Source organism: Cupressus sempervirens, chromosome 5 (genome assembly GCF_028749045.1).
Source record: "Cupressus sempervirens isolate cs-2001-9-10 chromosome 5, ASM2874904v1, whole genome shotgun sequence".
NCBI classification, from domain to species: Eukaryota; Viridiplantae; Streptophyta; class Pinopsida; order Cupressales; family Cupressaceae; genus Cupressus; species Cupressus sempervirens.
The window spans coordinates 780711650-780738988 of record NC_143122.1 but is presented as its reverse complement, the minus strand read 5'-3'; positions in this window follow the sequence as shown (position 1 = coordinate 780738988).

The window sequence follows — 27339 nt, the reverse complement described above, 5'->3', positions numbered from 1 at the left end:
ATCAGGTTGCTTGACCTCATTTGAAACTAACTGTGCATCAAAAGACTCTTTTTCCTCATTTTTCTTCGAACTTGACAATATTTATGCAAACTAAGGTTTTCACAACAAAAGGATATGAAACTACGTAGCTCGGCACAAATGAAAATACCTCAAGATCAATGAAAAATGTGTTGAATGCGATTAAAATTTGCTTGATATGCTGGATTCTTGCTATGAAGTCGATCAGCTCTCTTTCTTCTTCTTTGCTTCTTGATCGCGATGAGTAAAACTAATTGAAATCGCGATAATATACTCTATTTCCATCGCATTAAATGCTCAACTACCAACTCGGCTTCTGAAGAAATTTTTAACCTAACTCAGCTTGCACTACATTTCCACTTTACTCGACTTCCATTGGAGTTATCCAACTCAGCATCAGTTATAGCTCGGTCACTATTGGGAGCTCGACATCTGTTGAAGTTTAACTTGGTATCCAAAGACAGCTTGGCAACAACATTTAGTTTTTGTCTTGACATCTTGTTTCATGTAGGTTTATACTTTGCTTAGCTTCTTTGTCTTGGGACTGATATGTGATATAGCTTTGTATATTAGTCCTATGTACTTCTCATGCTTAGTTTGATGAAGTGTGATGACACATTGGGTGAAGTGATTCCTCCACTTGATGTGTTGCACTCATCTTTCTTTTTCCAAGTCTTGTTCATTTGCCTCCTTATCTTTTCGACATCAATCTTTTGTTTTCCTTTTTTTTCTTTAGTCTTGGGTGCCTTTGATCTTGTAGGACAGTTTCTGCTGATATGACCAATTTTTAAACAACTGAAACATGTAGTTTGATTCAACCATCTTTTGTATTTTCCTCTAAAATGTGTTCTTATGCAATTCTATGGTATATGTCCATATTCTTGACAATAATGATAGCTATATCTGGTATTGTAATCCCAATGATAATGACTTTCATTCCCTTCTATTTTTGCTGGTTGATTTGATGTCCACATAGGTTTTGATCTGCACTCAAATGCCCTATGTCCATACCTTTTGCAATTATAACAATGTCCATCAAATCTCTGAGTCCTAGTTACATTGAATCTGCAATTTTGTGTCATATGTCCTTTCATCTTGCACTTGTGAAAGAAAAATTTATTTTTGGGTGTGTTTGATTGATTGAATCTTCTACTCCTGCACACATTAGCTATATGCCCCTTCTTATTAAAGTAATGAGAAGTGGGTTTTGAATTCTTACCTTTGTCACTTCTCTGTTCAGCATTCTTTGATGATTCTCCAACTTCAGTGCTATTGTATCCTGGTCCTGATGTATCATGGGCAGATTTTGAAGATTTCAGCAACTGTTCAAAATACTTTATGGCTTCACTTCACTTGTTGAGATTCTTTTCTACCTCTTTTTCTCTATTCAATTCATTCTGCATTTGTTCATTTTTCATCTTCAAAGTAGAGATCTCAATATCTTTCACATTGAGTTCATGATGAAGGTTCATCATTTGGGCAAGTGTATCCATCTGCATGTTTGAGATCCTTGTCAATTCAGTACATTTTTCTTCAAGTCTATTTGCAAGATTTCTTTTGTCATTTTTCATCATAACTTTATCTTCAACTACTCTTTTCTTGTGTTCAGTAATTTCACATATCATTATGGCCTGTGATTCATGTTCCATCTTGAGAGATCTTATCTCCTTTGCTTGAACTTTGTTTTTCTCCATCAGTTCTGCTATTGCTGCATCAAACTCTTTTGTATCTCTGTTGGAAAATATGTTGGTGGTATCAATCTCCTTGTAGTGTATATCATTTTCAGCTATGGCTAGATCCTTCCTTTTTTTTAATGAGTTTCTCAACTTGTTTCTAAATTCCTCCAAGCTATGCAGAGCAAGTTGCACATCTATCACCTGATTTTCAATGATCTTTCCAACTTTGAAAGCTTCCATCTTTAGATCTTTTCCTCCAAGCTGTTAGACTTTTCCTTGTGAGAATTTGGATGCTCTGATATCAATTGTTGGAATATTCAACTATGGAAAGAGTACTTATGAGAGGGGGGGCGGGGGGGGGTAAATCATAAGTATCACACTTTAGCCAATAAAACTTTTAACTGAAAGTAAATTGCATGCATGTAAATACATCAAATAAATATGAAACTAAATACATGCATCAACAACTCATAACACTAGAATTTCGTAACCCAGAAACCCTCCAGGAATAAGAAGGTAAAACTGGGGTGGGGATGATACCCACAAAAATTAATGCAGCAATATTGTTCAACCACTTCTGATGGTCTGCCTTGTTAAAGGCCTGCCCTGTTAAAGGCTTTACATTGTGTCAATAGTGACCTGGTTAGAAGCTTTACAAACACTTTACATGAAGTGTCACCCTGTTAAAGGATTTAATCACCTAATTAAAGGCTCTACGAAATAGCTGTTAAGCTAACCTATCACCATAGGATTTTCATTCTAATACAATTGCTAGAAAGTATTATGTACAATGAACCTGATAGATTACAATCCTTGATTGCTGGACGTAGGCACCTTTTCTGCTTTCTCTAATCTTGATCCTTTGTGATCTGATAACTCTCGCTTCTGAAAATAGATTTTTCTTGTGCACCCTTGTATGTCCACTCATTTTTTTACAATGAAATTTCATCTTTCTTATAAAGACATTTGAGGATTTAGGGTTAGGTATGGATCTACGATCCATATTCAATCTTCATTTTCTGCTTATTATTTGCACTTCTTATATTGGTTGCATGCCTTCATCATTTTTCTTATTAGTTGCATGTAGATTGCATAGGAAAAATAAAAGATTCAATGTAATGATTAAATCCTTCGAGATTTACTTTATGTCGGCTATAAAAACTGTTTGCATCATAGTTTGTGCAATTACAAACTCTTATGCTGATATTCTGAGTTACTCAGCTCCTGAAGTATTGCTAATACTCAGCACATGCTATTTTCTAGATAGCTCGGCACCTAAAAAATATTGTATCACTCGGCACCTTATGTTACTCGACACTTTATGTTACTCGATACTTGTTAACACTCGACACTTTATGTTGCTCGGCACTTGTTAACACTCGACACTTTATGTTGCTCGGCACTTGTTAACACTCGGCACTTTATGTTACTCAACACGTGCACTTCACTTGGTATCTAATCTTCACTCGATATCTGATCTTCACTCAGTATCTGAAGTCTTTCCTAACTTGACATCTGTTGTGGCTCGGCATGCATGGTGTACTTAGCTCCAATACATAGTAGGTAAGTGTTATTGGCACTCAAGTGTCAAAAACCATTATGAGGTTAACAATCTCCCCCTTTGACATGAGTGACAAAAACACTTAACTGACCTTATAAGTACATTTACTAATCTGATTGGTATATACAAAGTTTTAAAAAAACCTGATCAAAATTTGTAACTTACAATCTTACAATATATACCTCAAAAATTTTGTAACTCCCCCTGAGTTGATTGTGCCTTATCTATATATCAAGCTCGTCCTTTGTATCTTTTCTCCCCCATTAATTCATCTTCATAATATCTGTATCTCCCCCTATTATGTCTCTTTTCTCCCCCTTTTTGACACTTATGTCAAAGAATGTTTAAGGGTTAACATCATATTTAGCCAAAAATGTGTTGTTTACCACCATAATCATCCTGAGAGTTTCATCCCAATTGTTCAAAGAAATTTCTAATGACTTATACTGGATGGCAGTCTCAGTAGCAAGATGAATAAGTCCATCTGATGTAGAAAGATTTGGGTCTTTCTTGAGAAAAGTTTCAGCATATACTTTCTCTTTATGGAGTATCTCTAAATGTGGGGTAATAGAGGACTGGAGCTGTATTAATTTGGCCTTGATATTAGCCTCATCTGCTGTTAATACAGCTATTTCTTTGTGAGTGTGAAGCGATTGAGAAAAATGCTTCTCACTTTGAGCTGGATCATTTGGTAGTTGCATGCTTGAAATGGTTAAATTTCTTTCCAGGCTCAGTATCTTTTGGCTTGTCTCTTGTGTGAAGTATGAAAAATCACACAACTTTTTGTACAATGAGAATATATTCTCAAGTACCTTTTTCATTTTGTCAATAAGCTTTGCCAATTCAACTTGTGAAAGTGCAATTTGACTTGATAATTTCCCATTCACTTTCCCCTAAAATTTTCTTTCTGACCATTCCATAAGTTTTTCATTTGTTTCTAGGTCTTCATTTGTCACCTGGTCAACAATATCTGTTAATTGCTCTGTGATATGCTTTGACTCATCCGGTGATTGCAAATTTAAGGCATCCATAAAGATGTCCTTAATCTCATATAGTGTTTGCTTTTTTTTATACTCCTTCCTAAGTATCTCCTATCTTTTCCTCCTATTCAGTGCATCGTGCACCTCATTGATTTGGTCAATGGTTATTGTTTTTGAGTCATAGCCTAGTATGACTATCTCCTCATCTAATTCAGGGTCTCCATAGTGTAGTACCCTTGCAACTCTGGTAGAGGTAGATCTTGGTACAAATATTTACAATGGCTAGTGTGAAGGAGTTCCCGAGGTAGGAAAATCTATTAATGTTTGTATTGCCTCCTGTTCTTTAGGGGTTTTCACTGTTTCCTCCTCCTTCTGTCTACCATGATCAATTATTGTAATCTTGGGAAGTGCACCTTGTGTTTGTGCTATAGGATCAGATGTAATAGTCTGTCCTATTTGTTCTGTTCCTTTCTCTACAGCTGCACTTGGCTTCTGTATTGCAACATCAAATATGCTTGTTGGCATTTGAAATTGACTACTAGTAGTTGTAGAGATGATGGAAGGTGGTTCTTTTGGATTCACCTTATCTTTGATTGTACTTTCTACTAGTTTTTGCAATTCATCTATACTGACCAATACTGGATCTGTACGTAATATTGCTTGTTGTGTAGATGGGTCAAGAATTATTTTAAGATCTTTTGCAGTTAATGGATTGATATTCTGACCAGAAGTATTAGGAACATCAATAATAGTTACAGTGTCTGCAGGTGAGATGGATGCTTGAGGAGGGCTAGGGGGTGGCAATTGTTTGTCTTGCACATTCTGATCTGGTTGCTGCTCTTGCTCAGCTATTCCCATTATACCCTATTTTTGTGCCTGTCCCTCCTCTCCATCTTTCTTTTCTTCTTCCTTCTTCTCTTCTTCTCTTTTCTCTTGTTCTTCTTCTTTCCTTTCTTCTTCTCTTTTATTTTCTTCATCTTATTTCCTTTTTCTCATCTCCTCTATTGGTACAATGGCTTCTTCCTTGTATTCTTCTTCGAGAAAATCTTCAATCTTTTTGTACAAGTTTTTCCATGATTTCATTGTTCTTTGAACAATTTCTTCCATCCTATTTTGGAGTATGAAAAATGCCCTGTATTTAGGTGTAAACCTATTATTCTGCCTTTTGACTGCATTCTTTACTTGTTCCCTACTCAAATCTAGCAATACACTTGCTAGGGTTGATTCCCTCATCTCCTTCTCCATTTTCAAATAGAAATGCCATCTGTCTTCTACAATTTTAGACAATTCTTTTGGAAATTGTCCATCTAGTTCAAGTGAAGTGTACTTAAACTGTGCCATCATTCCATAAACTGTTTCTTCTATCTTATTCTATTCTTCTTTAGTAAATTTATTGAACTCAACTTTATTTAAATTACTTAAGTCACCATTTCCAATCTTTTTACATAAGGTATCAACTGAAGAATGGCTTACCTTTTTAGATTGGTCTTCTTCATCAGTGTCAAGTTGAGCCACATATCTTCTTCTTTTTCTTGGCTCTTCTTGTGGAGGCCCTTGTTGTAGCTCATGTTGTTGGTTTTTGAGGTGATGGCGTGGCAGCTTTCTTTGATCTGGTCTTAGTTGGAGGCTGTTATGTTGCCTTTCTCTTCTTTGGCTCAGCTTTAGTTGGTGCTTCCTTGGCTTCTTCTTCCTCTGCACCTTCCTCCTTGTCTTCTCCAAGACCTTGAGTTCATTCTATTGGCCCTTGTTCTTGCTCATCTTCATCATCACTGTCATCTTCTTCTTCTTCTGCTTCAGCCTCAATTTCTTTACCAAATTTCTTGTTAATCTTCTTTAATAATTTGTCTTTCTTTTTCAATGTGGAAGCAGTTTTTAATTCCATGTTTATCTTTGATCTTACCACATCATAAGTGCCAAAATGTGGAGCATTTTTATCTATTTCTTCTACCAATAATGCATTTATTGCTGTAGATGCCTCATCAATATTAATTTCATAACCAAATGGCCTTAGCCATCTTACCCTTGGTATTACTGCTCGAATATAGGTAAAATCAATGTCAACTAAGAAACATATATCATTAGTATGTTTTTCTACTAAGGAAACTGGTATCCTTGATCTTTGCTTCATGGATTTCTTGAAATCCTCAAAATAGCTTGTCATCAAGGTATCAAAATTTTCTCCCATTTGTTCCATGTATTCATTGATTTGGCCAATGATGGTTCTATCATTCCTCCATGCCACTTTTCCAAAACAAGGAAACTCATTCTAAACATAAAAGAATATGCAAACTAGGATTGCTCCAAATTTTCATTGAGTGCCCTTTGTTCTTCTTATGGCAGCTAGGTTTTCATTGATCTATTGTAGTTGCAGTTCTGCAAGATCATAAGTATGATCCCTTTTCGCCAATTTGTATCCTACATCTACTACAATACATGGTACACTATTGAGTCTACTGGATTGGTAGAATTTATGGGCAATTACTCTAACAGCAAATTCAACTAGAGGATCCTGTATGGTGTGAATTGTCATTCCTCTTTTGTTCCACTGGGCACCAGTATTCTTTTCAATAACCTCCTTTGATTCACTTCTCAAGGTTTTGTATCAATCTAGGGTTGGGTACCTTATTACTCTATGTATGATTTCTTTTGTCAATTCGATGGGAGTATCTTCTAATCACAAATTTCCACCATGAATTCTGCTCAGCACAAGTCTAATCCATTGTTTTTTGAATACAGTGGGAAAGCTTAAAACCTGGGTTAAACCCTTTCCTTCAACGATTTTGAACTCTTCTTTCAAGACTCCATCTACACATAGTTACTCATAGGCTTGTATTATTTCCATGTCTCCTAGAGCACCTATCTTACAGTTGTAACATTTTCTCACGTCTTGAACCATTACAACTTTTGGGGGAATTTAGGAGAGAGCTACGACTAGGTCATTTTTGTAGGCAACTTTGGGAATAAGATGGAAATCAGGTTGCTTGACCTCATTTGAAACTAACTGTGCATCAAAAGACTCTTTTTCCTCAGTTTTCTTCGAACTTGACACCATTTATGCAAACTAGGGTTTTCACAACAAAAGGATACGAAACTACGTAGCTCGGCCCAAATGAAAATACCTCAAGATCAATGAAAAATGTGTTGAATCTGATTGCAATTTGCTTGATATGCTGGATTCTTGCTATGAAGTCGATCAGCTCTCTTTCTTCTTCTTTGCTTCTTGATCGCAATGAGTAAAACTAATTGAAATCGCAATAATATACTCTATTTCCATTGCATTAAATGCTCAACTACCAACTCGGCTTCTGAAGAAATTTTTAACCTAACTCAGCTTGCACTACATTTCCACTTTACTTGACTTCTATTGGAGTTATCCAACTCGGCATCAGTTATCAGCTCTGTCACTATTGGGAGCTCGACATCTATTGAAGTTTAACTTGGTATCCAAAGATAGCTTGGCAACAACATTTAGTTTTTGTCTTGACTTCTTGTTTCATGTAGGTTTATACTTTGCTTAGCTTCTTTGTCTTGGGACTGATATGTGATATAGCTTTGTATATTAGTCCTGTGTACTTCTCATGCTTAGTTTGATGAAGTGTGATGACCCATTGGGTGAAGTGATCCCTTTACTTGATGTGTTGCACTCATCTTTCTTTTTCCAATTCTTGTTCATTTGCCTCCTTATCTTTTCGACATCAATCTTTTGTTTTCCTTTTTTTTCTTTAGTCTTGGGTGCCTTTGATCTTGTAGGACAGTTTCTGCTGATATGACCAATTTTTAAACAACTGAAACATGTAGTTTGATTCAACCATCTTTTGTATTTTCCTCTGAAATGTGTTCTTATGCAATTCTATGGTATATGTCCATATTCTTGACAATAATGATAGCTATATCTGGTATTGTAATCCCAATGATAATGACTTTCATTCCCTTCTATTTTTGCTGGTTGATTTGATGTCCACATAGGTTTTGATCTGCACTCAAATGCCCTATGTCCATACCTTTTGCAATTATAACAATGTCCATCAAATCTTTGAGTCCTTGTTACATTGAATCTGCAATTTTGTGTCATATGTCCTTTCATCTTGCACTTGTGACAGAAAAATTTATTTTTGGGTGTGTTTGATTGATTGAATCTTCTACTCCTGCACACATTAGCTATATGCCCCTTCTTATTAAAGTAATGAGAAGTGGGTTTTGAATTCTTACCTTTGTCACTTCTTTGTTCAGCATTCTTTGATGATTCTCCAACTTCAGTGCTATTGTATCCTGGTCCTAATGTATCATGGGCAGATTTTGAAGATTTCAGCAACTGTTCAAAATACTTGATGGCTTCACTTGACTTGTTGAGATTCTTTTCTACCTCTTTTTCTCTGTTCAATTCATTCTGCATTTGTTCATTTTTCATCTTCAAAGTAGAGATCTCAATATCTTTCACATTGAGTTCATGATGAAGGTTCATCATTTGGGCAAGTGTATCCATCTACATGTTTGCGATCCTTGTCAATTCAGTACATTTTTCTTCAAGTCTGTTTGCAAGATTTCTTTTGTCATTTTTCATCATAACTTTATCTTCAACTACTCTTTTCTTGTGTTCGGTAATTTCACATATCATTATGGCCTGTGATTCATGTTCCATCTTGAGAGATCTTATCTCCTTTGCTTGAACTTTGTTTTTCTCCATCAGTTCTGCTATTGCTGCATCAAACTCTTTTTTATCTCTGTTGGAAAATATATTGGTGGTATCAATCTCCTTGTAGTGTATATCATTTTCAGCTATGGCTAGATCCTTCCTTTTTTTTAATGAGTTTCTCAACTTGTTTCTAAATTCCTCCAAGCTATGCAGAGCAAGTTGCACATCTATCACCTGATTTTCAATGATCTTTCCAACTTTGAAAGCTTCCATCTTTAGATCTTTTCCTCCAAGCTGTTAGACTTTTCCTTGTGAGAATTTGGATGCTCTGATACCAATTGTTGGAATATTCAAATATGGAAAGAGTACTTATGAGAGAGGGGGGGGGGGGGGGGTGAATCATAAGTATCACACTTTAGCCAATAAAACTTTTAACTGAAAGTAAATTGCATGCATGTAAATACATCAAATAAATATGAAACTAAACACATGCATCAACAACTCATAACACTAGAATTTGGTAACCCAGAAACCCTCTAGGAATAAGAAGGTAAAATTGGGATGGGGATGATACCCACAAAAATTAATGCAGCAATATTGTTCAACCAATTCTGATGGTCTGCCTTGTTAAAGGCCTGCCCTGTTAAAGGCTTTACATTGTGTCAATAGTGACCTGGCTAGAAGCTTTACAAACACTTTACATGAAGTGTCACCCTATTAAAGGATTTAATCACCTAATTAAAGGCTCTACGAAATAGGTGTTAAGCTAACCTATCACCATAGGATTTTCATTCTAATACAATTGCTAGAAAGTATTAGGTACAATGAACCTGATAGATTACAATCCTTGATTGCTGGACGTAGGCACCTTTTCCACTTTCTCTGATCTTGATCCTTTGTGATCCGATAACTCTCGCTTCTGAAAATAGATTTTTCTTGTGCACCCTTGTATGTCCACTCATTTTTTTACAATGAAATTTCATCTTCCTTATAAAGACATTTGAGGATTTAGGGTTAGGTATGGATCTACGATCCATATTCAATCTTCATTTTCTGCTTATTATTTGCACTTCTTATATTGGTTGCATGCCTTCATCATTTTTCTTATTAGTTGCATGTAGATTGCATAGGAAAAATAAAAGATTCAATGTCATGATTAAATCCTTCAAGATTTACTTTATGTCAGCTATAAAAACTGTTTGCATCATAGTTTGTGCAATTACAAACTCTTATGCTGATATTCTGAGTTACTCAGCTCCTGAAGTATTGCTAATACTCGGCACATGCTATTTTCTAGATAGCTCGGCACCTAAAAAATATTGTATCACTCGGCACCTTATGTTACTCGGCACTTGTTATCCCTCGGCACTTTATGTTACTCGACACTTGTTAACACTCGACACTTTATGTTGCTCGGCTCTTGTTAACACTCGACACTTTATGTTGCTCGGCACTTGCACTTCACTCAGTATCTAATCTTCACTCGGTATCTGAAGTCTTTCCTAACTTGACATCTATTGTGGCTTGGCATGCATGGTGTACTCGGCTCCAATATAGAGTAGGTAAGTGTTATTGGCACTCAAGTGTCGAAAACCATTATGAGGTTAACACCTATGACCCCTAGGGACATATTATAATCATTTATATGGTTTGATAGGGGTCATAGTATAAATTATGACCCCTTTAGACACATTTTATTACAATATATACCTCTAGGGGTCCTAGGACACCTAAAGACATATTATAATCATTTATATGGGTCAAAAAAGGTAATAGGATAACCTATGACCATTTTTAACACATATCATTACAACATATGTCTCTAGAGGTCCCCAAACTCCTAGGGACATATTATAATCATTTCAATGGGTCGAATGGGTAATTGGATAACCTGTGACCCCTAATGACACGTTTTATTACAACATATGTCTCTAGGGTTCCTAATAACCCTACAGACATATTTTAATCATTTATATGAGTCAAAAAAGGTCATAGGATATCCTATTACCTCTTTCAACATATTTCATGACAACATATGTTTGTATAGGTCTCACAACCCCTACGGATATATTATAATTGTTTATATGGGTAAAAAGGGGTCATAAGATAACCTATGACCCCTTTCAACACATTTCATCACAAAATTTGTCTCTAGAGGTCCTAAGACCCCTAAGGACACATTATAATCATTTATTTGGGTCAAAAGGGGCCATATGATGACTTATGACAACTTTCAACATATTTCATTACAACATATGTGTCTAGGGGTCCTAAGACCCCTAGGGACTTATTATAATCATTTATATGGGTCGAAAGGGATCATAAGATAACCTATGACCCTTTTGGACACATTTCATGAAAACATATGTTTCTAGGGGTCCTATGACCCATAAGGACATATTATAATCATTTATATGGGTTGAAAGGTGTCATAGTGTAAAATATGACCCCTTTCGAGACATTTCACTACAACATATGTCTCTAGGGGTCCTGCGACCCCTAGGGACATATTATAATCATTTATATGGGTCAAAAGGAGTCATGGGATAAGCTATGACCCCTTTCAGCACATTTCATTACAACATAGGTCTCGAGAGCTCCTAGGACCCCTAGGGACATATTATAATCATTTATATGGGTTAAAAGGTGTCATAGGATAACCTATGACCCCTTTCAACACATTTCATGACAATATATGTCTCTAACAGTCCTAGGACCCCTAAGGATATATTATAATAGTTTATATGGGTCGAAAGCTTCATCACATTTTATTACAGCATATGTCTCCAAGGGTCCTAGGACCCCTAGGGACATATTATAATCGTTTATATGGGTCGAAAGGGGCTATAGGATAACCAATGACCCCTTTCGACACATTTCATGACAATATATGTCTCTAAGGCTCCCAAGACCCCTAAGGACATATTATAATAGTTTATATGTGGCAAAAAGGTCATACGATAACCTATGACCCCTTTCATCACATTTCATTACAACATATGTCTCTAAGGGTCCCAAGACCCCTAGGGACATATTATAATTATTTATATGGGTCGAAGGAGTCATAGGATAACCTTATGACCCCTTTCGACATGTTTAGTGACAACTTATGTCCTTAGGGGCCTTAGGATTCCTAGGGATAGATTATACTTATTTATATGGGTCGAAAGGGGTCATAGGATCACCTATGACTCCATTCAACACAGTTCATTACAACATATGTCTCTAGGGGTCCTAGGACCCATAGGGACATATTATAATCATTTATATGGGTCAAAAGGGACCCATACGATAACCTATGACCCCTTTCGACATATTTCATGACAAGATAAATCTCTAGGGGTCTTAAGACCCCTAGGGACATATTATAATAATTTATATGGTTCAAATGACTCATAGGATAACTTTATGACCCCTTTTGATATGTTTAATGACAACAGATGTCCCTAGGGTCCATAGGACTCCTAGGGACACATTATAATTATTTATATTGGTCGAAAGGGGTCATAGGATAACCTATGACCTCATTTGACACATTTCATTACACCATATTTCTCTAGGGGTCCTAGGACCCCTAGGGACACATTATAATCATTTATATGTGCCGAATGGGGTCATAGGATAACATATGACCCCTTTCAACACATTTTATGAAAGCATATGTCGCTAGAGGTCCTAGGACCCCTAGGGACATATTATAATCATTTTTATGGGTCAAAAGGGATCATAGTATAACCTATGACCCCTGTCAACACATTTCATTACAAAATATGTCTCTAGGGGTCCTAGGACCCTTAGAGACATATTATAATAATTTATATGAGTCAAAAGGAGTCATAGGATAAATTTATGAACCCTTTCAACATGTTTCATGACAACATATGTCCCTAGGGGTCCCAATACCCCTAGGGAGATATTATAATCATTTATTTGGGTTGAAAGGGGCCATAGGGTGACCTATGACCCCTTTCAACACATTTCATTACAACATATGTCTCTAGGGTTCCTAGGACCCCTAGGGACATACTATAATCATTTATATGGTTCAAAAAGGGTAATAAGATAACCTATGACCTCTTTCAACATATTTTATGACAAAATATGTCTCTAGGGGTCCTACGACGCATAGGGACATACTATAATCATTTCTATGGGTCAAAAGGGGTCATAGTATAGATCACATTATTTATGTGGTTAGGGGTCCTAGGATCCATAAGCACACACATTGTGATTGATTGGGTTAAAGAGTGTCAAAGGGTACCCTATGACCCCTTTTGATCATTTGGAATCATTAAATGTATCGTTAAGGTTCATGAAGCCTTTAAAAATCATATTAAGCATCCTAAAATGGAGTCACACTATTATAAAAGTATTTGAGAAAAAAGCAAATTAAATCATTAAAATTTCAAAAAAAATGGGTACTCGATTTCAGAACAGGTATTTGATTTGGGAATAGGTACCAAATACTATCAAGTACTTGATTAAGCTTGGTTTTTCTCTGAATGACAACCCTCCATGGTTAGCACCAAAAACATCCCAAAAACATGTTTCTGGCCTATTTTAGTGTGTTTCTTACTTCGACAATGTAGCTGACAATTTTTTTTCATCCAAATTTGATGAAACAAAAAAGGTTTCTTAAGAATGTTCTCAGCTTTCCATTGATATAATGTTGGTCAAACTATGAGTTAAGTAAGTGATTATTACTTATTTTGTAATGGAGTTAGAGCTACAAAGTGTTGATTGACACACTGATTGAAAAATAGTTATAACTTTCAAACCATATAAGATTTTTGAAATCCAAAATATGTGTAACATTCTATGCTTCGACTAGTTTAAGAAAAAAATTAATTTTGAATTTTCTTTAAATAGTTAAGGTGGTCAAACACCAGAGTTTTTCAATTCTGAAAATAGCATATTAGAAACTTCATAATTAATTTTTCATTTAGAATAAAAATAGCCAAAAATATGCATCACATCTAGGCATTTGTCTACTTTTTATATCTATAATTATATTAAAAAATATTTTCATTTGATTTTGATTAAGGTGGTTAGACATACACCTACTTTTTTATTTTCACCTTGAAATTTTTGTAGTACTGCATTAAAATCAAAACTTTTGAGCAATCAAATAATTTTTTCTCCATATAAGGCCTAGTAGTGTAGACACTACATTCAATTTCCTACAGATGATTTTCTTACAACTTTTTGATATAAAGTCGAGAACAACTTTAAAATTATGTGTCAAGTTGACATAACCTTGATTTATTGGTTTTTCACTACCACTTAAGGCCATAGTTTGTTTGACCATGATCTTGCACATACCCATGAGGTGGGGAAGATATCCCTGCTTCCAAAAATGGTTACACAATATCTCATAAAGGAAAAATGAATTGATTCCTGAATGATCTTGGTTTCACATTTTCTTTTGGAATTGAAATAATATACCCCTTTCAAAGCACACACTCCACTAGTAGACATGTGTAAAGTTTAAGAATTATGGTGAGAAAGGATGTTCTAATCTAGAATTCATCCTTAAAAGGATCAACTTTGTAAGAATAAGGCACTGGTTATTATGACAGGATAGTTTTTTGAATTCTCAATTGTAGGAATTTTCCCATTCAAGTAGCCATTTGTTATGCCCTGTTTTCACATCCCTAATTTTTGTGTCCCATCTTTTTTTTTTTCTGACCTTGCCTTGCTTGGGGTAAGTCCCTTTTCTTTTCTTTTTTTCCTTTGGGCTTCCACATTCCTTTCTCAGGACATGGATCCCTTTGGTGAGGAAAATGGAAGTAAGGTTCTTGGCCTTGGAGAGTGATCATGGTCCTCTTAAAAGGTTACTCTCATATTAGGTGGGAGTTTTTTTGCATGTCTCTTTGATGGTGGGAGCAAATTTCTATGGTATTAAGGTTAGACATGTGGAAATTCTAGTTAATGAAATACAGCTACAATAAATGTGCACTTAAAACTACCATGATAAAGATGTTATTAAAGGAACCTAAAGGGGTTAATTGTTAGTTTTATTGATAATCACAATTGTGCTATACAAGTCAAGTTTCCACCTATTTTTTTATCCTTCCTCAAAGTTTTTTTGGTTGTGCTAGTTTGTGAATGTCACATTTGGCTCTGAAGTTAGCTCTAGTTTGACTACAAATTAGGACAGACTTTTGTGTCCTAGTATTCTTTGTTTTTATCTCCCACATTGGTATTTTAATTCGGCCCTTATCACATCTCTTTCTTTTTTTAGTGATAATATTTTCCTAGTTTCTTTCCTTTTGTGGCCTCTTATTTCATGATTCCTTGATCCTTTTGGTTTTTTTTTTTTTGCTTCTATCTTTTGGTGTGGTCATTTGGCACATGGTTTTTTTGTTCAGTCTACCCACACCCATATTTTCTCTTTGTTCGTTTTTTTTTTTTTCATGTGTGAAGATTTGCTTTGGTTCCACCTTGACATGTCAACAGACTAGTTTTTCATCCCATTATTGTGATGAACTTAATAGTAGGTAACATGGGTTTCTATAGAAAGGAAACCAGGTGTCATGGTGGAAAGTTTATCTTGCTAAGGGGATGCATAATTACTCTCTTGTTAGTTATCTTTTTTCTAATGGCATGAGTTCCTTGCTCCTATTTTTTGACCCATTACTCTACTAGAGTATGGTCTCTTCCATCTAAGTAATCTCTAGTATCTCATTTTTATCCTAGTTTTTGTATGAGGTAGGATATCATTCGTCAAGTCTTTCTTGCTTGGGCAAGGAAGTTACAAGTACACCTCTGTGGGTGTTTGGGTGGTAAATTTTTTGGCTTTGAAAGATAAAATTTATTTTAAAGATGTCACTATAACATGCCTATGCATGACATCAACCATGGTAGAATGAGTGATGACTTTGTTGGCATTGGGCTAATGGCTATTGTGGTGGATAATGGTTTTCCACTCCTCTCACCAACCAAGGTCCAACATTCTCCCTCGGGCTAAGTGTATTGCATCACTCACAATGTATTTTCTAGTATTTCAAAATTTAAATGATTGTACATCAAAAGTAATTAGGATTAAAAATAATCTGATGTGTCATACGAGTGGATTTTAAATAGTGATCTTTTCAATCCTATAAGGACAACTCAGCATCATAAGACACATCACTAGAATCTTGGTCTAGTCAGAGAAGTTCTTAGGTTTTTGGCATAAGAGAAAAATAAGATAACTTTGGGCCTTGAAAACTATCTATGAATTTGACATTTATGAAATTACAAGGTCTCAAGATTTGGGGATTCTTCGCCCCATTGTTGATGAGATACAACTTTTATGTTCCCAAAGTATGGCTTCTAGTTTCCTTTTCTTTTCTTATTTTTATTAGATGAAATACATGTTTGACATTTTGGGTTTTTCTTGTTCTACCTAGGTGGCATGTTTATCCTTTTACAAGGATGGAAAGGAAGAGAACCCCCAAAATCCCAAAAATCTCATTGCTTGATAAAAGGAGGACCAAAATACAAATGATTGTCTAGTCTCTACAAGTACTAATGGCTAGTGGCTTTAGTGGACCGAAATAATTGTTCAAGTATCATGGCTAGAAAAAGACCAATAAATATTACAGAAAATGGAGACCATAAAAACACTATCTCTAGATGAAGACAAGAAGACAATTTCCCGATGGGTCTAAGTTAGCTGGATCCCTAGATCCAAACCATGGAAGGTTCAGCCATCAACATAAGAGACGAGATTTCCCAAAAGTTGAAGCCCTGGAAGAAATGAGTTAGCAAAGGAAAAGATGCTTACACAATAAACACTTCCCAAAATTAGACCTAAGACCCCTATCTTCCTAGCTCTATGAGGCTCCTCTTCTATTTCCAACTCCTTTGGTGTCATGAGATGGGAGGGTGCACCAAGAGCACTCCTCTACAAGAAATATTTTCAGCATACAGAGTTCCTTTTGGCCAACTTCAATACCTTCTCACTGGTATTTTTCCTTTCTTCCCAAGGTACCACTACTCTAGAAAATGCAACACTAGGTCTTAGGATTTCTTTTCCCAATGAGTTGGTCAGGTGATCTTGCATTACATATTGGTCAATAGTCAGCATCCCATTCTCAAAGGGTTTGTAACTTTAGTCTATTTCATGTATAGATGGATGTGCAAAGATTCTTCTTAGATGTTGTCTTCCACCACCATCATGTTTGACATACCTCTTGATGATGTGACAAATAGTTAATGATGGGAGATAAAGAATAATCTTTTGTCAATTGCACATTTCCCTACACACCCAATGCATTTAAGGTTGTTAGAGGAGTAGAGTGCTCTCAACAATCTGTAGATGCCTTGAGGAGATAATTGGTAGAGAAGTAATAGAAAAAATGTGTAAAGACTGGTGCTCATGAACTAGATTTTCATTGGGAAATCCATTTCCTTATTCTCCACTTCTTTGTGTCCTCCTTTCATGGCCTTTTTAAATGTAATTTCCTCTTCTATAAGTTGTCATCGTGCGAAGATGACAAGATTTTGAGTAAATCTTAGAAATAAAGGCAGTAGGTCAATTAATTAAGGCCCAAGAAGTTAGTTTCCTAGAAACAATCGTAGGAAGTAATCTATAAATGAGATGATTTCTAACTGCTCTAGGGTTGGTAAAATTGATGATTTTATCTTCCATTTCATTGTAACACCATTTTTATTAATGAAACAACATCACCTTTTCTACAATTTATCTTACCTTTGTCTGATCTAATGCTTATTGGTAATTTAAGCTATTATTAGACTAGATGGATCTTGGAGTAATTTCTATGGGATTCATTTATCTTTGAAAGAAGTGGTATTTTTCTATTTTTTTACTATTATCTTCCTTGGATTGGATGAAACTGAATGATCATGTTTACTTCGATACTATTCATTTGTAGTGTTTGATACTATTAGATTGCTTTATTTAGCATGTATATTTAAGTTATCCTACCATCTAGGCACGTATTGTTGATAATAACAGTGAAAAATTAGACTATAGGTAGATTATATCTCTAACTATGTAGACTCTTTACTTTCTATTATTTTCTTTCTATAACCCCCTTGGTTCTATTTTTATGATACCTACACAACCTAGTTCGTGGGACTCCATGCCAAAATCCTATGCACACAAAGACTCACTAGAGATCATACCTGCATTTTATAGATATAGTCACCACCCTCATCCAACTTTTCTCATTCCTTGCATAGTCAAGACCAGCCTTACACAAGCTTCAGAGTAGACCATTTCTCTCTCTATTTTTTAGGGTGATATTGGCCGAACATTCCTGTAATAGTATTCTCTTTATTAATTTAAAATATTAAGGGGATGTTTGATTTTCATGTTTATATGTTTTATCTTGATATTATCCATGTGTCTAACTATTCTGTGTCGCTTCTTTTGATTGTTATTTTGAAATGGAGCTAGCATCTTTTTCTTATGGCTGATCTCCCGCTCTCTACTAATTGTTGACTAAAGATTATTTTTGCTCCATGGTGCCTTTCTAAGTGGTACATAGGAAGGGTTTGAGAAATCCCAAGGCATGCATGTAGGACGCCCCTACACATAGGAATGTGGGATGGTTTTATCTCATACTATTGGTGGTGCATTAAACAAAGTTCTATCAATAATTTCTTTTTCTTTTTTATTACAAGTGAGGCTATTATTACTCAATAAAGCATTCAAAGATGGATATATCAATCATGGAGTTGTGAAGGGATCTTGAAGAGGTTTAGAATACTTTAGCCTCTGAGGCATGGTATGCATACAACATCATGCTTCAAATATGATTCTTTGCACCTTCATGCATTTATATACATACATGCTTACATGCTAGGGTTTCACTCACAAAGTAGATTCATAGTATTTTAGCATATTTAAATTCTAGATGTACAAATTTAGAGTTACACACATACACGCACACAAATGAAATCTTTCCTAACACCTATTTATGGATGTAGAAATCACCAAGGTGGAGGGTTGACTAAGGCAAACTACATGACAATTGTTAATTTGTTGTTGGTGCATGAAACAAAGCTCTATCAATAATTTCTTATTTTTTTAATTACAAGTGAGGCTATTATTATTCAATAAAGTGTTCAAAGATGGATATATCAATCATGGAGTTGTGAAGGGATCTTGAAGAGGGTTAGAGTACTTTAGCCTCTGAGCCATGGTAAGCATACAACATCATGCTTCAAATATGATTCTTTGCACCTTCATGCATTTACATACATACATGCTTACGTGCTAGGGTTTCACTCAAAGAGTAGATTCGTAGTATTTTAGCATATTTAAATTCTAGATGTACAAATTTAGAGTTACACACATACATGCACACAAATGACATCTTTCCTAACACCTATTTATGGATGTGGAAATCAGCAAGGTGGAGGGTTGACTAAGGAAAACCCCTTTATAGCCACCCACACACACAAAACTTGTTATACATTTTCCACTTGGGATGAAAAGGATTATAGTTCTAGAACCTACTTTTTGCAATCTTTCTGGAGAAGTTTTTTCAAGTTGTTGAACTATATCAGCCTAGTCATAAGATGTCTTCCCAAGTTGACCTAGTCCTTCTGTCTCTATTTTTGGGGAGATTTCTAGGTTTCACTCCTTTCATCATTTTATTATGGGATTTATGGTCAGAAGTTCATAAATAGTTTAGATTTATAATTTTTGAAGCAAAATTACATCTTCCTCCCCATGTTCTGAGGTCAGTACCCTATCCTTCATTTTTCATCTTAGAACACATGTGCTTTAAGATCTTTGTTGGGCTATTTGAGTGTATTTCATATCTATACTTATTATATCTTTTGTTTACATTGCATGAAAGAGAACTTGCTAGCATACTTCCTTACCGAGTTTCTAGATTTTGTATGGTCATCCCTTTATCCTCTTTGGGGTTTTTCTAATCAAATTTAGGGCTTATTGGGAGTTATGTTTTGAAACCCCTCTTTCACTGTGTTGAATGGGTCAGGAAGAAATTGTTCAACTTGCTTAGTCTTGTTTGCATTATTTATCATTGGTGTCATTTTCCCCCTGAATAGGTAATTTTTTCATTCTTCCCCTTTATGTTGATGACATATTGGTAGTTTGTACAAGTACAAGGATTTTTTATGAATTATAAAATGAGAAATTGGAAAGAATTTTTTTTTATAAATGACTTAGGGGCAGCTAAGAATATTTTTGGCATGATGTTCACTAGAAATAGAAAAAAGAAGGAAACCATATTGTCACCAAAAAAAATACAAATTGACAAAGTTGTTGACATGTTTGGCATAGTTGTTGCAAAAGTTGTTTGTAGTCCTTTCACTAGTGAGTTCCATTTAATTTCTGATTTTTGTCCAAAAACACAAGAGGAAAAGGAATTTATGAATAGGATTCCATCTAAATTTGCAATTGGTAGCATTGTGTATGCCATGGTTTCCACTTTACTTGACATTACTCATGTGGTGGGAGTTGTGAGAGGGTTCACATGAAATCTTAAGAAGGGTCATTTGAAAGTTGTTAATAGGATCTTAAGATATCTAAAAGAATCTTTTGATTATATTTTATGTTTTGGTGGCAATACTATAGAGCTGCAATATTTCACTAATTCTAGTCTCACCTAAAATTTAGACACACGAAGGTTTACTACTAGTTATACTTTTATGTTTGTTGGAGCTTCTATTAATTGGGTTTCATGGTTGCAACATTCCAATTCCATTGCTTCTATTGAGACTAAGTATTTAGCTCTTTCTAAAAGTATAAGGGAAATGATTTTGCTTTAACAATTGTTTAGTCATTTGAAATGTTAGCAAAGAAACTATGTTTTGTTTTTTATAGTTGCAATGCCATTTTTTATTGTTCGTAACCATTCCTTTTAGCGTAAGCATATTGACATACAAGCTTGCTTTGTTTGTCATTGACATTGGTATTTCTGAAATAGAAGTTCAATTGTGCCAGGACTTCGATGGGGCTCATTAAGAATTGAAGCACCAATTAGAACAGGGGCTTGGATGATTAGTTGTAGTATATATTGTCCTTTAGGTGGGAGATTGCTGAAGGAAAAAAAATATTTTGGCTTTACTCTCCAATTAATTCTTTCTTGATTTCTAAGATTCTTCATTTGCATGTAATTGGTACCTTTATAAACCTTATTGCTGCATCATTGTAGACATACTTGTTTAATCAATACAATTCTCTGGTCAATGTAGATGTAGCCACAAGTTTTGGTGAACTATAATAAATTCAATATCTTATTTCTTTACAACTAACTTAATATTTTTCTCCATTCTAGTTTTTCATTCTCTTAACATAAACATTGGTTGGAGTATGAGATAAAACCATCCCACATTCCTGTGTGTAGGGGCGCCCTGCATGCATGCCTTGGGATTTCTCAAACCCTTCCTACATGTACCACTTAGAAAAGCACCATGGAGCAAAAATAATCTTTAGTCAACAATTAGTAGAGATTGGGAGATCAGCCATGAGAAAAAGACACTAGCTCCATTTCAAAATAACAATCAAAAGAAATGACACAGAACAGTTAGACACATGAATAATATCAAGATAAAACATACAAGCATGAAAATCAAACATCTCATTAATATTTTAAATTAATAAAGAAAATACTATTCATAAATACTCATAATCTTTATTTATTTACTCATTTTCTTAAGAAAAAGACAAACAAACGATTTCTCTTCATTTATATTCCGAGTCCATCCTCCTTAGCGCCTTCTCCTCTTCTTCCTTAGCTGTTGAAAGAGAATATTAATTGATTAGGAAAATTGGATTGTGACAACCTTTCACATCAACTATTTATCGCGTTCTTGCAGGGACATTACAAGGGGACTAGAAGGGGTTCCGCTGGATTAAGTCTAAGAGTTTCCTTCACTATGGCTTGCAGTGGAATATATATACCTCTAATTCTTGACTCTTTTAAGTCAAATACTGCAGTCCCGTTATCAATAATTTGAAATTAATGTAGATGATGCCTCCATAGGTTAATTGTTTAGTTTTTCATAATACCTTCACTTATTTTTAGTTGGAAATTATAATAATATATAAAGAGGAATCTTATAAGTTCAGGTGATCATCCTTTTCTTTACCTGCTGCGATGAATTCTTTAACTACTGCCCATCTGTACTCGTTTGCCTTTTGTATTTTTCATTTCTTCCAAATCAGCCTGATCTCTTATTTGATTTCTTTTTTCCGATTTATAAATCCACGTTTGACAGCAACAAACACTGCGTAACTTGTCTCTTACCAACAAGTTCAAACCATTATCTTTCTTCGAGCCAGAACCTTGAGTTTAGCTATGTTGCATACAATCAAACAAACCTCATTGAATACTTCTCTGGCTAGGACCTCTACTGACCAGATCTCCTGCGAGCTTCTAAATAAACAATTAATCCTCCAACTTCTACATGACTTCACATTGGTCTTTATCTTCTGAGGATTATTCTTCGTCTCTAGATGTGATTGCATCATGTTGAGATGCTTGACAATGCAATTATGATCCCTTGATCTCTACGACTACACACCAATCTTTCTTTGGTGTCAGCTTCTACGAAATCTGCAATTTCTATTTCTAATGATCTCACCACCTGTGTTTCTCTTCAATGCTTCCTTCATCTACAACTTCCTTTCAACTTTTTGTGGCTTTATTTCCTTGAAAAGACTTGTGCATAACCAAACAACCTTGTATTGGCATTTCTCTTTGTTCTTAACACGCTAACACTGCACATTTCCTTAGCTCTAATTCCACTTGGTGGTTGATGGGCACGGACACAATGCATCAATTTAGAATAAACAGAGAAACACAAAATATAAAAATAATATCCAAATTTCGTGAGTGCTAACACTTTCTTCATTAATCACATTTCTTTATTTTGTACGATCACTTTTTGATGTCTAAACCCTTTCATGATTATAAAAATTACATAGGTCAATCTTGGTTTTTTGTTGATATTGTTACATTAATAAAATTTATAAGTATATATAAAATTTCTATTTCTATCTAGAAATTTGTAATTCTTATTCTTTCTTTAAAATCTTTATTTAGATTTTGATCATTTAATTTGCAGGAGAAATTTTATTTCAAATTTATTGCATCATTCTTATGATTTGTCATGTTGTAAAATGAGTTATTTCTTCTTTGTGTAATTTATGTGGTTCAAAGTACTCTATTACATAAGTTTTAGAAATATAACTATGAAAGTGTGTGATTTGAAATGTTGATCATACTCAAAACACTTACACAAACCTAAATTTTAGAAATAAATGCCACAACATAGAGATGATTACATTGCAATTTAACATTTTCAATCTCTCTAATATATATATTACCCTAATCAGTACGATTTATTGAACCAAACAAAAAATGATAAGCTCTACTTCATAAGATTTAGGAATGAAGATATATTAGACTATATGTTTTGAAATGATAATAAACAAAAGATTTACAAAATCCTAAACGTATAGAAAAAAATACCTCAACATAGATATAATTACATTGTAGTTTAACATACTCGATCTAAGTGATCAATATGATTTATTAAGTCAAAAGTAAAATGATGAGCTTCATTTCACAAGCTCTTGGCATAGAAATATATGAGAGTGTGACTCAAAATGTTGATGTTCAAAACACTTATACAATCTTAAAATTAGAAATAAATACCATAACATAGATATAACTAGTGGTTGCAAGTTTCTGTGCATAAGAAGATAGGAGTGATATGTTTGATGTGGAATAAAAGTATTATGCATGAACGTAAAATAGATCAATCAGATAGTTTCAAAAACTATTGTTTAGTTAGATAAGGTTATGACTATACTCCAATCAAGGCTAGAATTAGTTATTATATGAGGGTCGGTATCAAATTAAGGGTTATATTTTACCTAGGATAGAGATAAAATCAAGGATTGGTTATAATTAAAGTTATCTTTCAAGTTAGATTAGACTAGGGTTAAGATTATGATATGTACTTAGAATTAATAATATAATATAAGATTAAGTTAATTTGTTTTGATTATATATAAATTGAGACTCAATTTTGTTTGGCATAAGTTTTAGGGTTAAGTTTAAGGATTCATTTATCAATTGATCCTAATTTTTCATCATAGGGTTTGGAAGGTGCTAAAAGCTCAATTATTATTTACTAATCGTAAAAAATGTTTAGAATAAATGAGAGATGGGGTCAATCTGTTACTCAAGGTATACATGTACCACTTGAACAATTAAACATTAAACACATCACTATTCTGCTTATACGATTGTTGCTAGGTCTCTATTGTAAAAGTGTCATAAACATAACTTGCATTGCATAATGAAAACATAATCACATGTAAAACATTCATAAGACATTCATCATAGTTTGACACTATGATTTTATGTGCAAATCCAATTTGGAAAAACCCACCAACAACATGTCACTCTTTTTCACTCTTTTGAAGTGAACTCTATTAGAAGTCAACCCTATTAAAGGTTACAATACACATTGTTAAATGTGACCTAGTTAGAGGATTTAATCATCCTATAAGGAGTGGCCTTATAAGAGGACTTTGATCATTCCATTTAGAATGACACCTAGTTAAAGGATTTACATAGACTTTTAAGTTTTCATATTACTATTAGGTCAACCTTTGTTAAAAGGATTTTAATACAAACTATTTACAATGATAAGAAAGAAAACATTAGGTTTTGATCTATGTGATTACAACTCACTTTTGTTGGTTTAGATCTCTATTTGGTCCTTATGCTAGTTCAATGATAAGCCTTCCATTGGCATCTCTGATCTTGATCTAGTTAGACACCCTTCAAGCAATTAGTCCACTCTTCTCATCAACACTTAAGCCTTCTGCTCAAATTCACTTATCAAAAACAACATCACATCTGCAAGCTTTCTCTTTTAGCTTCGCATACACTCACTTTTGTGTTTTTGATCAACCTTTCTCAATATGACTTCCTTCACATTAAAACTCACACACACGTTGGTTGGGGATCGAGTGGGCACCAAATGTTTAGCTTTGTATTACCTTAAATAGGCAATTTGTGCTTTACCATTTCAACATCCACTTTAGATCTTAGGGTTTACGATTAGATTCAACTCGATTCAATGTATGTGTAAATCTTCTGGATTATTCTCTACAAAATCCTCTAGAATACTTATGTTAGGCCTTTACCTAATTGTCACCTTCAATTAAATTATCCAACTCATCAATCTTATCTTCAACCCATTCTACATCTCCCAATAAATTGACCAAGTCAACTTGATCTTACAATTCCTTTGAATTTGATCTTTTACTCTCACTCGACAATCACTAAATTCTAACACTTGGTCAATATTGAAATACTTGGTTACTGTAAAGCTTTCTGGCTCAGCATCAACTAACTTTCTTGGTCGATGCTAATGCTCCATCAACACTACTTTTTCTCAAGAATAACTATGGCTCAGTTGACACTACCATTACTCAGCACTCCTTAGTATTTTACTCTTTTTCTTGGCTATGCTTAGCTTCCTTGACATAAACAATTACTTTGCTTTAGCAAAGTCTATCTAATCAAATATCCATTATAACTTCCTCTTCGTAACTTCTACTTTTCCTCTAGGTGCTATAATTATGAGTAACTCTCAAATCATCTTCATCAATCATATAATCAAGGATTGGTTATATTTAAGCTTATCTTTCAAGTTGGATAAGATTAGGGTTAAGATTATGATATATACTTAGAATTAATAATATAATATATAAGATTAGTTTTTGTGCTAAAAACTCAATTATTATTTACTGATAGTATTAGAAATATAGAATTTCACATAAAATTTGTATTAGAATTAGGGTTGGATTTTAAATTATAATTATATTTTTGATTTTGTACAGGAAGAGCTCATTCAGATTACCATTGTTGCAAAAGCCTATAAAGTGAAATTGGAGAAGAAAAAGAAGAGAAAATGATATTGTCCTACTCCCTTGTATTTTGGCTATGCATTTGTAACTAATAATTTTCTTCTTGCCATTTGTCAATTTTGAGAAAGAAGATGAACCGACTTGTTCTTTTGTAATGGTTCATCTCATAATCCTATACGTACTCATTTGAAAATTAATGAAAAGGGTTGGCAAATTTTTAGTGTGAAATACTTCATGTTGCAGAGACAAGTTGAATGTGTTTCATATTTATTGTTGCATTATTTATGATAGTTTAAGATATCTCTTTCAGTTGAATTGAGTTGTGGAATAAACAAAGTATTGTTCCCCTGTTCATTGTAGCAAAATGAAGATAATAATAGTGTTATTGAAGGTTAAAAGAGATTTTGTTCCACATTATTCTTTAAGATTAGTCTCTTGCATGCTAGAGTTAGGAACATTTGGCTAAGTAACTTATTCATAGATAGATTTCATTACTGTATCATCAAATTCTGTGGGTTCATAAGATGTATGAGTTCACAAATTTGATTAGTTTTAAGACTTGAATCCTTTCCTGAGTTAGTTCTTGTTTAGGCCTAACTTGGTTTACCTCTCCTATTTTCTAGTCAAGAACAAACCCCTTTTAGAATTAGGAAAAAAAAAATTCATTGCAAATCATAACCATAAGGGAGTTGTACCTATAAAATTCAGAGCGAAATCAATTGTTTAACTGCAATTTTCCAACTATTGTAATCTGTTATTGTTTAGGAATATCGAGCATTCAAAGAGTTAATTAAAGTGAGCAATTTGTTTACTAACATATATTAAGAAGTAGAAGATTGGTGTATGTTCACAAAGGATTTGTATTGAATCTTTGTTGTTGGTGATCTATGTGCTATCAATTGGAATTGTTTCATGCATAGTTTGATCTGTAGCTCTACTAGTTCAGCTTTTGTTAGTAAAACTTGTGTTGGTCTTTAGCCATAGGCACCCTTAAATATCATACATTAAGGAAGAAATCAAGCTTGGAAAAACAAGTCAAATTTGACTATTTAACTTTTTTAGTATAGGAATCAAGTCTTATTGTGTGATATTTAAGTCATCCTGTTAGTCATTTTCATATTTCATGGTAGTTAGCTTGACTAGAAGTGAGCCAACTTACAATAAGCCAACCTACAGTGAGAAAATTGATAGTGAGCCTTTATAAAAATTACCTTAATTGATGTCACCATAGCTAGTGTTCATTTGATGAGAATTAGCTTCTCATGGTTTTTCCCAACTTTGGTTTCTACATAAATTCTAGTGCTCTTGTGTTGGAGGTTTTATAGTTTCTTTTAAATATATTTGTCATAATTGTTATGCGGTTACCGATATAACAAAATTAATTTAGATATAATTGTCATTATCATTTTTATGATTTGTGAGTTTATGGACACAAGGTTATTTTATAAAGCGTTTGTGCTTATTTGATTCACTCTGCACCCGCTACCTTAAGTCGTTCAACATCAATGAGCCCTCTTCTTGTGGAAGAATTCATGTAATACTTTGACATTGAAAGTTAACTTTTATAATGAAACCAATTACCTCACTAA